A 14968-nucleotide genomic window follows, 5' to 3' on the forward strand; every position below is an offset into this window, starting at 1 on the left:
TTTTATAACATTGCAATCTGAACTTTATTATCATATTTTATTGATATACATTAAGGTTTTAACAATCGTAACGGTTTTTCTATAGTCTTTGATAATCCCTTATTTATCACAGTAACTGTATGTTAGAGTTATTCAGTTGGTTATTATCGACTTAGAAATAGTATGGCAAGATTTTTATGAACTAAGATATAATGCATTAAAGGGACGTGGTCAGTTATCTTTAGATTACAATTTAAGCTAAGCCATCAATTAACTTTGAATAATGTTAAATTTTCGTTTTCGTTTCAGTATTGTTTAAAGTTAAGTACTCGGAGCTTAAAATCATACCACGTTAACATATTCAGAACTTTTCAATAAACGTGTTTAATTTGTACATGATGTTACAATCATATTAAGATATTGAGATAAAACATAGTGAAAGGTTCTATAAACAGGTGATACATATCTTTTATGAAAAATCTGTCATAATAATTCAACTTATTCAAATGATAACTAATCTTGAATGTAATTTGTAAATTTTGGGCATTCGATTCTTATTTGTCAAATATATTTACTGACAACATTGAATTTCTTATACAGTACTTTCTTGTGGTTAAACTATTTAGAATAAATTAGTATTTCTTTTGAGCTAGAAGATAAATAAGATCTTTCTTCTTTTTCTTTTTCTTTTAATCTAAACAGACCTTTTATGTTGTTCACGTGTTTTCAGATTTATTGTCTTCATGTTATTTGTGTCTTATAGTCCCATTTGGCCGGGTGTATACTATTGTTTATACATGTCTTGTTTGTTCATTGCTTGTATGTTTACATATGACACATTAATAAAATATTTATTAACTTACTTACTTACTTATTCAAACGATTGAAAAGTCTAATTTTATGGATATTTTTATTCATATACCTTTCTTATCGCAGGTCCAATGTGGTTTTCGGCTTTCCCATGTTTTTAACGCTGACTGTTACATAGCCGAAAAAACACAAGTTTTTCATACTGTACTTATTACAAAAAATAACTGACAAAGGTAATAAAATTTATGTAATAGTTAATCATTTAAACAGTTGAAAAATGTATTTAGCAGCACTTTTTTTAAACAAATCTATTTTATCGCAAGTAAAATGTGTTTGTTTTGTTTTTTTGTTTGTTCGTTGTTGTTTTTTGGCTTTTCTATGTTTTTGACGCTAGGCAGTAACAATTCAATTCAATTCAATTTCTTTATTCAGCATATGAACATTATATGTTCGTCGCCATTTATCATGGTGACGGCGGTTACAATATTTGAGAAGAGCATGGTAATATATAAACATACATAATCAATTCACATTACACTATGTAAAATTAAGTATGTATACCAATATTTGTACACACCGACTCTCGATAGGCCAGTAAGAGGATATTAAGCCTGTGAAATATGCATACACATTTGGATATTCACTTAAACTTATTCTTTAAAATTATCATTTCAGCCACCTTCATAAGTCTGTGTGTTCAAATACTGGTTTATAATTTTAGTTAAAGCTATGCTACATAACACACTTATTGTAAAGTATCAAAAAAATAAAATAACAATAAGAACGTTATACTTAATGACATATAGATCTAAGGCTAAAACAAAAGGGAGACAATCTGGTTCCATTTATGCATCATATTAAAGGAGTAACCTCCCTTTTACTTTTGTGCTTAACATTTAAAAAATTGTAGCAACAATTGTATGTATGAAACAAACATTACTGCAGCATTATTTTATGATTACATCAACTATGTTTCTACATCATTTACAATACTACTAATCAATAAGACTAGTACGTTTATTATCAGCCAGAAAAACATATTTAGCAAGTTTACATAACACACCAGATTGACTGCAAGTTAACAGTGCTTGAAATTTCTGTATAGTTGGCTAATGGTAATAATATTTCGGGAGACATTGATTTCTTATAGTACGATATTGCGGACAGACAAGTACAAAATGATACTCGTCTTCTATGACATTCATGTTACAAAATATACAAATTCCTTTCCATCCTACTAATGTTTCGATAACGACCCTCTTCTATTGCAAGTTTATGAGCAGAGCACCGTAGTCTAGTTAATGCTATTCTATGCTTATTCACCTTAACACATAACAAATATTTTTCAATATCAAAACATCTTTTTATTACTTTATATGTAGTAAGTTTAGGCATAGTGTCTAAAGTACCAAAAAAATTCTGACAAAATTGACTATATAGACATTCTATTACCTTACTTAATTGTAGGTCAGTAACAGATACATTATTCCATAAATAACTGAAACCCAAATCATCTAGCAGTGATTTAACCCTTAGGGCCCATGAATCTTTCACCAGGTTAAGCTTATCATGCATAAAACATTTATGAATTAATGTATCCGGAGACCTAACAATCTTACACCAATAATTAAGAATTCTTTCTTTTCTCAAGATATCAAGAGGCACTTTACCAAGCTCACCATAGACAGTTGCATTCGTTGTCTGGTATTTAACATTTAAAATTGATTTCAAAAACTTAATATAAACCTTTTCCATATCTGGTGCTTTGTGGAACCCCCAGATTTCACATCCATAATTTAATATTGGCAGTATCATTGAGTCAAATAACTTGAGTTTTTCACTGATACCAAGAGGTACAGCTTCAAATAAAGAATTTAATGTAAACAAAGCTTTTAAAGCCTAATCTGACAGGGCTTTTTGAGCACCAAAAAATTTACCATTTGCAGACAATGTTACACCTAGATAACAAAATTTACTAACAACATCTAAACGTGTGTTATCATAATATACATCAATATGTTCTTGCCTATTACCTAATTTACAGATCATAACAAATGATTTACTTCTGTTTACAGATATATTCCATTTCATACAGTAAACATGTAATTTGTTCATTAAAGTTTGTAAACCAACTACAGAATAGGAAAATAAAACTGTATCATCAGCAAAAGTAACATGAAAACTTGCAAATCGTTTAAGGATATTAAATCAGCATTTATATCAAAAACACTCTTTTCCATATCATTTATAAACAATATGAACAATAGGGGAGATAATGTCTCACCCTGCTTAACTCCATTGTAACTATCAAAATAATCAGTCAATTTACCATTGGCACGGACACATATCTTTACATTATTATACATACTTTTTAACATATTTATAAACTTAGAGGATAAATCATAACTTAACAGTTTATACCAGATACCATTTCTATAAACAAGGTCAAAAGCCTTTTTAAAATCGACAAATGCACAGTACATTTTCTTTCTTTCGTGTTGAGTAATCCTGTTAATTAAAGACTGTAAAACAAAAATGCAATCAATAGTACTTCGTTTTTGTCGAAAACCAAATTGAAAGTCAGTTAAAATGTCATTATTTTCAACAAACAGACGTGCCCGATTATCAAGTAATTGAGAAAATATTTTAGAAAAGATACTAGTCAACATTATACCTCTATAGTTATCTACATTGTCGGTATCCCCCTTTTTATGGACAGGGACTAATATACCTTTTGTCCAAGATTCAGGGTAAATTCCCTTATTGTATATATAGTTAAACAATTTACACAAAATAGGAGATAAGATATGTTTTGAGTCAATAAAAATTTCTGGTATTAATAAGTCTTCACCAGCACTTTTCTGCCTTTTTAATTTTTCAATAGCTTTATTCACCTCGTCAATTGTAAAATCACAATCTAGAAAATCAACATAACTATTTACATTCTGATTTAGAATATCTTCAATAGCCTGATCATTATATACATCAGTATCAGAAAATAATCCTTTAAAATGATCATAAAAATCCTCCGCAGTTATATTAGTGGTATTTTTACATTTCTTTCTAAATTTACGAACAAGATCCCAAAACTTTTTTGGATTACTTTTTGATGCTGAATGCAACTCCTCTTTCTGTTTACTTACATACAATTGTTTAGCTCGACACTTAATTTTTCTATAAAAACGTCGCTTACCAATAACTACACAATAATTTTCATGTGTCCTTGACAAACGGTATTGTTTGTTAGCATAATTTAAGTCACGCTTGGCCTGCAGACAGTTCTCATTAAACCATGGGTTAGACTTTTTTCTGTTACCCCCTACACTACCAACTGCATATTTTCTCACACCAAAAATCGAATATGCATTATTGTACAGTATGTTCCCAAAAGCTTTTATACCTTCATCAATTGTAATATTAGAAGAACAAATGCTTGAAACAATATCATTTAACTTTGAAGTATCAGCTAACATTGCTTCTTTATATATGTTTACCTTGTTAACATCCCACACAAGTTTATTTACACAACAATTACCAGTACTAACATTATTACTCACAAAAATGGCCTTAAAATTCACTTGAATAGGTACATGTGTAGAGAATGAGTAGATATCATGAACAACAAAATTACTGACAAAGGGAAATAAGTGATATGATAAAATTGCATAATCTATTACACTTTTTCCTTTATTAGTCATAAAAGTGAAGCGTCCTACATTCTCATCATCACCTAATCGGCCATTAACAATTCTAAGGTCACTACTACAACATATATCTAATAACTTAATACCTGAAGAATTACAAATTTCATCTTCACTGTACCTTTGCTTAATATCAATAGAACATTCATCATAGTGACTGTCGATTGTATCAATATATTTATCAAATACAGAAGAAGGTACAATAGAATCAGTCCTAGATGCTGTTCTAGCATTTAGATCACCTATAATGCATATTTTACCAATCTTAGAATATTTAATAATGCCTATTTCAAGCTGTTCAAAAAAACCAATATCATGTGATTTAAAATAAACAGATTCACTTGGAGGTATATATGCAAAGCATATACATATATCTGTACTTAAACTAAAAAATTCTTTATTTAATTTTACCCATAAAAATCCATGTTTATCCTTTTCTAAAATAGAAACACCTTTAAGAATGACATTTTTAATAAACAGACATATTCCCCCATGCCCTCTGAAACTTTTCCTATTAATTGATACACTTTCAACTCTAGGTACACAAATAGATGTATAACCTTCTAAGATAAATTCATCAGATTTCTTTTGCCAAGTTTCACAACAAAAAATTAAATCAAAGTTACAAACAAAATTAACAAATTCAGAATCAGATAGACAGTTTTTAAGTCCTTCAACATTCCATGATATAACGGAAAGTTCACACTCTTCTCTCCCGTCCTAATCTGAGTCTGGGGAGTAAAGAACATTGTTAATGTATAGTTTCTCGCGCACAAGATAAGCTCTATGACCTTTTTTACGTGCATCTTCCATGATGGGGATGAGTCGCTTCCTTTGTTCCTGTACCTCGCGGGGGAGCTGGTCAAACAAAGCAAATGGTGTTTTTCTCAAGTCAACATGTTTTAAAGCCTCTTTCACAACCATTTTGGACTCAGTATCCTTAAAGTTTATGACAATTGGACGTTTTTTTCCTGTGACTGGTCGATTAGGCATACGATAAGAAACAAATTTATTCTTATACGCGACTTTGCATCCTTAATGTTGAGAATTTGTTCACAAATTTGGTAAACTTTAGCAATACAGTTTTCTGGTGCTGCAGCACTCGCGTATGAACCCCTTGTCTGTTGATTTGTAGAACCTATTAAATGGTCACTATCAGCTATAGGTGCACTATGACCATCAGTTGTATATGTATGGACCACGTCATTGGGGGATGCATCCAATTGCATGTTGTTACTTTCAGAAATTGTTGTCATAGAATAGACTGAATCAGGACTATCATGTATATATTGTGGGTGCTCTGATATACCTAAAATCACAATATTATCCCTCATGGAACGACAACGCAGATCTGTAATGTCACTTTGTAGGTCTTGATTTTTCTTTTTTAATGTTTTATTTATGTCATTCACTTTTTTTAGCTCACCCTGTATAGCTTCTATTGCCACATTGCTATTGTAACATAGCCGAAAAACACTTTCATACAATGTTTATTACAAAAATATTACTGATATTTTACATTGCTTACAAATATAATGTTATATGCATTCATTTAGACGGTTGAAAAATTTACTCATAGTTCTTATTTTAAAAATGTCCATTTCATCGCCAGTAAAATGTGTTGCTTTTTTTTTTTTTTTGCTTTTCCATGTTTTTGACGCTAGACCGTTACGTAGCCGAAAAACACTTTCATCCTGTATTTATAAAAATAATATCACTGACATTTTCCATTGGTAACAAAAGAAAGTAATAGTTATTCATTTAAAAGGTTGGAAAAAAATAGCGGCTCTTGTTTTAAATACGACTATTTTATCGCCCCGTAAAATGTGTTTTTCGGCTTTTCCATGTTTTTGACGCCAAACTGTTACTTTGCCGAAAAACACTTTCATATCGCATTAAATACAGAACAGAAGCATTCTCTAATTTACACTGGTTGCAAAAAGAAAGTAAATTTTAATCATTTTAAGGATAGAAAAAAGTAGATAAAACTAATTTTGTTGGAATCATACCAATTGTATCGCCGTAAAAAGTGTTTTTCGGCTTATCCAAATTTTTTAAGCTTACCCGTTGAGTTTCCAAAAACATTTTTATAGTGTGTTCCTTTCTATAAAATGCTGACAATTGATAAATTAATTGATCGGAATTGTGAAAAACAATTTCTCTAGTGATTAAAATGGAAATTAGCATATATTTCTTTGCCTGTGACATGTGCTTTTCGGCTTTTCTATGTGCGACGCAGGCTCAGCGAATACATTCATCAGCGTATTTTATGATATATTATCGATTTAAAACTGATATTTTTGAACCCGTTTCATCAAATAACCATCAAAAATAAATTGTTTATATTGCTGAATTTAATCATAGCCTTAATATTTCTTTGTATTTTAAGTGTTTTTCGGTATTTGTTTGTGTTTTTCGGTGTTTTTCGGCAATTCCATGCATCAAAAAATCCAAGGCATACAAAAGTGAAAGGAAAATCATGCGTAAAAAAGGTATTCAAAAGAATAGCTTACGAAATTTCTATTTTACGAAGCCACGATAATTGCCAGTTTTTTTGTTTGTTTGTTTTTTTTTTTGTTTTTTTTTTTAAAAAACACAGGAGCTTGAAATTCTATCAATAATCGCTCAAAAGTACGATTAAAAAATCCATACCTATATATTAAAAAAAACACTATGTAGGTATGGATTTTTTTAAATCGGACTTTTGAGCGATTATTGATAGAATTTCAAGCTCCTGTGTAAAAAAAAACATTTTCCGGTATACGCTGGTAAATTTTGTTACGGAGCTCCATACTCATTTTGTAAAACATTTTAGGCCAATTTTATTGCATAAATGTAAATCAGGAATTTTATTTGATTAAATATCTATCTGAGATGTTTCGTCCCATTTATTTAATTCTGACGACTTTACTATATTTACGATGTATTCATTCATGCTAGCAAGCGCATGCGTATATGCGAAGTTTAACGCGTAGGTATAAACTACGATTTTATCAATGAACTGTTATTTTTTGTTTTCTTTAAAGGAATGAAGAGTCTATTATTTCATGAAAATGAACGATTTGGAACTTTCAAAGCATTTAAAGAACTTTGCAAACACTATTTTAATGATGTGTAGTCGGAATGTAACGCTACTGCAGAATGAAGAACTAGTTTCTATAGCGGTTTTTATCCGGGAGTGGATGTTGTTCGGTAACGACTTAACCTGTAACGATTTCTGAGATATAGCTTATAACTCTGTATACATTGCAAGCAATGTATACAAAAACAACAACACATTTTCTGTAGTAATTTTTCAAGTGTTGTAAAATGAATACGAAATTCCTCTTATGTCGCCGATTATTTTTAGAACACAAACATATAAGTTCTTTTAATTTGATTCATTCAAATAAACATTAATCACTCCAGCGCGCGCAAATATCGTTTTCAAATTAAAGTTTCGTAAGATATGTTGATGAATTCCCGATGCTCGACTGTAAATCGTTCGTATATATATATGCGGGTTTTTTTTGTTTTTTTTAAAGCTTCTTATTCTTTAATATTTTTTATTTATCTCATAATCTGTATTGAAAATTTGAATTTTATTACACATGGACTATCAAATTATGCTGCGTTGGCCTAGAATTAAATAAACTTTCTAAATACACAACATGGGGTCATTCATTTGACTGAAAACTGATCTTTGCGTCTTTCTCTGAAATAAATAATTATTTCCTTTTTTAAAACATATTTGACCACATAGTCCTGTCATTTAACTGTTCACTTTACTGCCGATATTTGTTCTACCGAAACACATGTTTCATGGGATCACCACCGGGTTAACGACTAACAGGTACTTTGGTCATGTTTTTTACCCCAAATATTTGAATGTTTCTATTGGGATTGAAATGAGCGTTTGGTCATGTTTTTTACCCCAAATATTTGAATGTTTGTGATTAAAATGAGCGTAGTTAACTAAACAACTGGTTGTATAAATCCCTTACCTGCCTAATTCTAATTATGAGATTAGTGGATATATTAAGACTTTCACTACAAAATATTCCCTAACAAAAGAGCACATGTTTAAATTTATTCCTATACAAATAAAAGGTCAGAGTAGGGATCTGTCAATTGCCAGACATATTTTTAAAGATACTTTTATGTTAAAAGATTGATTAATGAATTATGTAAGATGAAAATATAAGTATTGCTTTTTTTATTTTGCTAATGTAAAATGTAATATTGTGCTGAAATTTTGTCGGAAGGTCCTTACGGGTTTTGTAGTTAAATACATGTAGTTTTTTTTCGGCGATAATGGTTCAAGAATATAATGTTTTCAAACTATATGTTCATCACCATCAGTGAATTTTAAGTTAAATGTATGCAAAATATTTACTAACAGCTATATGATATAGCGGTTTATGAGCGTTTTCCGCGTACAGCCTCCTAGGGTGTTCTAATAAGTTAGTTTTCCTTAGTTATCACGCAAGCATGATCCATGTCTCTGATGTAAGCGACAGCTTACCATTATTTGTCTTTAAAAAAATATTAAGGACTATTAATGGTTTATAACAACAAAAGAACAGGCATGATATTGAGACTACGGTGTTGCAACGTTCTAGTTAATGACCCGTCATCAACAGTTGGTCGCTGCGTAGTAACTGGAAAATTGTTATCAAAAATAATAAAGAATATTTGCCACCTAATTAAAGCATTTACTTATAAATTTTCATTAATGCTTTTTGTTAAAAAAAATATTGGTAAAGTTATTATGTAGAAGGGTTTTCATACCAGAACTTTTTATGACCAACGTATGACTAAACCTGATTACCGCCGCAGTATGACGTCTTTACAAATTGCAGATATGAAGTTAAAGAATGAAAATATTTTCATATTGTAAATGTCTGTGATGAGTGATGAGTCAGCTTAAAAAAATCAAGGTACTATTTTTTGACCTGATCACCGCCGCAGTAAGATTTGACGAATGGTATTAACATTGGGGAGGCTTAGCCTCTCCATATTGTTTTCGATTGTTATTGCAAATGTGCAGAAATTGCTCTAAAATCTCATGTGGGGCTCTTAAGGGAGTTATGCAGTAGATGAAATTGAATAATTAACCGAGACTTACCTTCGTAGATGGGTTGAAGGTTGATTGGAATTTCATCTACTGCAAACTCCTTAAGAGCTCAACACGCCCTTCCCTACCCACCCAAATTATAGTTATATTTCTTTAAATTTGCTAAGTGAAAGGTTTTTTGGAACCTTTCACAACTCTAAAGCCTGAACTTCTCTGTGGCCGGGACTGCGTCATCTACAACGATACAACAAGAGGAAGAGGCCATTGGCCCTCTATTAAACACATCGACACAGAATAGGTCATATGGCGACATTCCATCTTCACTTGTGGAGGAAGACATCGAATGCCCTTACGTGCATTATTTCAGGCACGAACGGGCACCTTTAATAGTAGAACCACCGACGCAAACTCCTCACAGTGATTACCTCCCTTGGCAGAATAAAGCCAAAGAATTAAGGGGAGATTACTGCGTGGAGATTGCCACCAACGTTCCGTAAGGTATAGCTTCCTCACATAAAAGAATCGAATGTCCCTGTCGGGATTCGAACCCACAGCAGTGAGGGGCAAGTGGTTTGAAGTCAACAACCTTAACAACTCGGCCACGGACGCCCCTTTAATCATCAATATCCGAGATTGCGTTTCCTTCTATTTCAGATACATTTACATCTAGTACTGACACATTATCTCCTATCCCAATTTTAATTTTCGTGCTTCCTTGAATACACAATGCTTTTGAGTATAAAACAGAGAGATATCCTTTGAGAGTAATAAAAGTTGAACAGTAAATGATTTGAAAACACACCTTATTTTATATTTTCTTGGAGTTGAAATATCGAAGATATGAGTAATTAGGGAATACATATCAATTTCGTGTGCATTGTAGTATGATTCACATTTTATCGTTCAAATGCGTAGGAAATAATTATATTATTATATGATCTAAATATAGCTGCAATCTCATTGGTTCAAACAGTAATCAACAGAACTTTTCATAGAAACATATTCACTGGATGTATGATTTCCCCAGTCTAAAAAAAGATTGAGACTCACATTCAATGACCATATATCGTGGACTGATACGCGTACTTATTAAAACAGATAATTGTTGGTTTTGTTCTTTGTGGTATATTTTTCGATCAAAATATCATTCCTTTACTATTATAGTTAAAAGGTACACCGCAATGATGAGTATAAACTTGAATTACTTTTATATGTGCAACGTTCGCGTAGTCCCGCCTTACACGTGCATCTTTTTTCCCCACGCTTCAACAAAACAGGCAAAGGTTGTACATTTATAAGGTTATACTGTTTCTGTGATTTTTTTTAATTCTTATATTCTATTCATATAATACAACAATTATTGACTAGTGTGTCATTCAATATCGTCTAGGTCAATATGTCATCTGCCGGTAAATATCACATCATATTCCATAGCACACTAAATAAAGCTTACTGCAGTACGTAATTAATTAGAAACGATGAACCGTGGATTTATATATTATACTACTGTAGATCGCCAACCAGTATAACACAAGAAAAAATAATGCCTATTTCCATTCTAACATGCTTATAAAAGTGATGATTGTTAAACTATTGATTGCCAAATCTGTTTGATAGGGAAATAGTTTAAATTACGTTAGCATTCTTCTTTCATTCAGATGAGTTACATTATATCTGAAAATAACAAAAAAAAATTATGAATTATGTACATTGGTGTAATAACCAAGTCTACAAGATAGATTAAGCCACGCCTTTAATATCAAATACCATTATTGTTATTGTACGAAAATGTATATGAGTTTACCTGTAGATTTTTTTTTAATATGATGAGTGTGTGAGTGTATACTTGCATGAATGCAATGCAAAACACATATAATGAAATACATAAACCATCCTTGGGGTCTTGTTTAGCTTGTGTGCTAGTATGCCATCCAAATATAACATATAAATATTACAATCGGTTTCGTGATACCCAGGGTAAATAAAGGAGTTTAGCTATTTAGAAATCCTTGTTAACATGACTATAGTCTGTCTAAAAGTTATATGCATTAATCTATATCCAAAGATTTGAAAAACATTATAAGATATTATATAATTTTAAAGTACTTAATGAATTTCGGTAATGCTAAGCAGGTTTTCGATATGTACCTGACAAGGGAAGTAATTCAAATAATGTTTTATGCCAATAACATCATTTAAATAAAATATTGTTTCATAGATTTTTTCACTGAAGGTCAATTTCTGTTATTTATGTACAAAAATGCAAAACTAAGCAATATATTTTATCTTGGTCCGTTTTTACGTGTTGATTCCGGTAATGAAGAAACCTCAACATCGCCTCTAGACTTACACCAAAGAAACGGCCTACGTACAAAGCTCTAGTCCGCCCCACAGTGGAGTATGCGAGCACTGTCTGGGACCCCCACTAAAAGGGAGACATACACTGTTTAGGCATGGTCCAACGACGTGCTGCACGGTATGTTAAAAACAAGTACCACAACAGGTCCAGCATCACAGACATGCTTGCAGACCTTGAATGGAAATCATTACAAGAACGTCACAAGGAGGCCAGACTGATCATGCTCTACAAAGTCATCAACAACAAGGTGGCTCTAGACAACTCACAACTCATACCCTCCAACTCCACATCTACAAGAAATTCACACAACCTATCCTTCAAGATTCCCTACTGCCGTACACAATACCGTCAACAATCCTTCTTCCCACGCACCATCAAAGACTGGAAGAGCCTACCTCCGGACGCTACGTCAGTCGGTACAATTGAGTCATTCCGTACTCATCTGTCCCAACTCTATATCTAAACCACACTCTTGTCCGTTTTTAACCTGCACTGTATATATTTCTCACTATTTTACTCTTTCTTTCCGTCTTGCGCATTAACCTGGCAGTAAACTTCAGTTAGTTGAAGGTGGCCAGTATATTGGAAAGAGAAGAAGATGAAAAGTTGATTTCGGTAAAGTTTCCGAAATCAAGTTGATTTCTGTATCGTAACGTACCCACCTGTGTGTAGGAATAACATCTACATTATACTGCTTAACAATCAATTCTGATTATGACTAGCAGGCGCGTTGTCAGGGAACTGTTAATAAAAGAAAGTATTTATATGCAAATTAAAAAGTTAAAAGAATAAAAGTTCTTCAAGACTATTAATTAAAAAGACAAATAGTGTGCAATTTAGAATTTATAGAAAGTTGGTCAAGCCTCTCAGTAAAGATGTTTAAACTGGGACTAGACTGAACAGTTAGAGGAAGGCTATTCCAAAGACGTATGCTCCTAGGAAAGAAAGAATTTGGATGATATTGTGTCCTACCAGTAGGGTATCAGGTAGTTCAGATTTCTTGTTTGAGTAAGGTGTTGATGGTCAACAAAAACAATGTTGTTTTGGATTTTATACAAGTAGGTTACAGCACTGATGTTTCGACGCTGTTCAATGGTTTGCCAATTAAGATCATTTATCATTTTTGAGACACTACTTGTATAGTCATAATCATTAAAAATGTATCTAGCAGCTGATCTTTGTACTTGCTCTATCTTATAAATTTAGTATTTCTGCCAAGGATGCCAAACTATGGAGCAATATTCAACCTGAGGTCTAGCATAGGTCTTATATATGCAGTTTCCTTTATCTTTTTATTTGGGGTTTTAACATTTCTTCTAATGAATCTGAGGGAGTTATTTGCTTTAGATGTAATGTTGTTTATATGTTTGGTCCATGAAAGGTCTTGACTAATAGTGACTCCTAAGTATTTCGCTTCTTGAGTTGAGTTTAGTTGGATATTATGGAGGGTATAAGGAAATATTACAGGGTTTCTTTTACTTGTTATCCTGAGAACTTCACATTTGTCAGGGTTGAACTCCATGGACCAGTCTTTTTCCCATGTTTCTAAAGCATGAATGTCATCTTGGAGGGTTTGGGCATCTTAATTGTTTCTAAAAGATCTAGATGGTTAGGTAGACAACAATATCATCTGCAAAGAGTCTAACCTTACCTTTGACACTATCTGGGAGGTCATTTATGTAAGAAAGGAAAAGGCAGGGACCTATAATACCGAGCCTTGGGGACACCTGAGAGGACTGGTAGTATTCCTGATTTTTGACCTTCATCTACAACTTGCTGGGAAGGAATGGACCCAATTTGTAACCTCATAACTTATACCCAATCTTTCTAGTTTACTCACAAATTTGTGATGGTCCACCTTATCAAATGCCTTACTGAAGTTGGTAAGGTATCTATAATGAGCGCATTTTTTGCGCGGAGCTTCTCAATTGCTGCATTGCAGCAACATTTGTAGTTGTGCAAATTATGAACTAAAGAACAATAGTAAAAAAACAACATGAACTGGCATAAAAATGTCAGTGAATTTAATTGTGCCGATTAAGACACAGTTTAATACGCAATAGTGATAATGAATAATTATATAACATCAACACTTATATGTACATCGACATTATTTCAGATGTGGTAATCAAACAGTTTAAAAAGGTATAAATAAGTTGGTAGTATCTTTCATGTCTTTATTCGATGTAAATTAAAGATGGTGTCGTGAGTGTTAATTAATTAGGAAGAAATGCATTGAATTTCGAGTTAAAAGGTTTGTATGAATTAAGTTTCCAACAATCTTTTTTTTTCAGTTCATTTGACTGTTTCTATTGAATACGTTCATCAGTATAATAAATATTTGTTTCGTTTTTATTAACTTATTTTCAAAGAATATTTACTGTGTAAAAAAAGTATTGGAATAGATCTATATTGTTTTGTTTTAAATCACTTTATGTCATCATGACTGATAACTGTATTGATTGTGGATCAGGCCCGTCGTCACGATTTTGTGATTGGTGCGGCCAATTTGGTTGGTTTGAGCCAGAATGTAGAGGGGTACGGGGGCATGCTCCCCCGGAAAAAATTTTATTCTAGGATGCTCTCAGGGGCGTTTTCCCGTATATTTGGCACAGTTTACAGCCTGCCTTGTTCATGTTATATAGCAAATTTGTATTACGTCATTTGTTCATGTTTAATATGTTGTATTCTGATGCCTCTCAGAGGCCTAGAATTTGAAAATAAAAAGTTCAAAGTTCAAAGTACATGTTATAGTAATATATGTCAACGATTTTTTACATTTTTAAGTGCGCCGTAAGTTTTAAGGGTGAAATTTAAGGTTCGCATAACGGACGGACAGGTGTACATAAAAGATGAATACATGTAATTGATATTTGGCAAATGAAAAATAAACAATAACTGATGTTATAATTCTTTAGATGCATTTTTATCTGATAATTATAAATTACCAAATAAAAGAGATATTACAGTACGTGGGTTATTGTTTAACATAAATCACACAATGGTATAGGCTTAAATAACAACCCATGACATGATGGAAGAATAGTACATTACGAGTCACTA

The sequence above is a fragment of the Ruditapes philippinarum genome, unplaced genomic scaffold, assembly GCF_026571515.1.
Source record: "Ruditapes philippinarum isolate M1 unplaced genomic scaffold, ASM2657151v2 ctg3867_1_1_1_1, whole genome shotgun sequence".
Classification (NCBI taxonomy): Eukaryota; Metazoa; Mollusca; class Bivalvia; order Venerida; family Veneridae; genus Ruditapes; species Ruditapes philippinarum.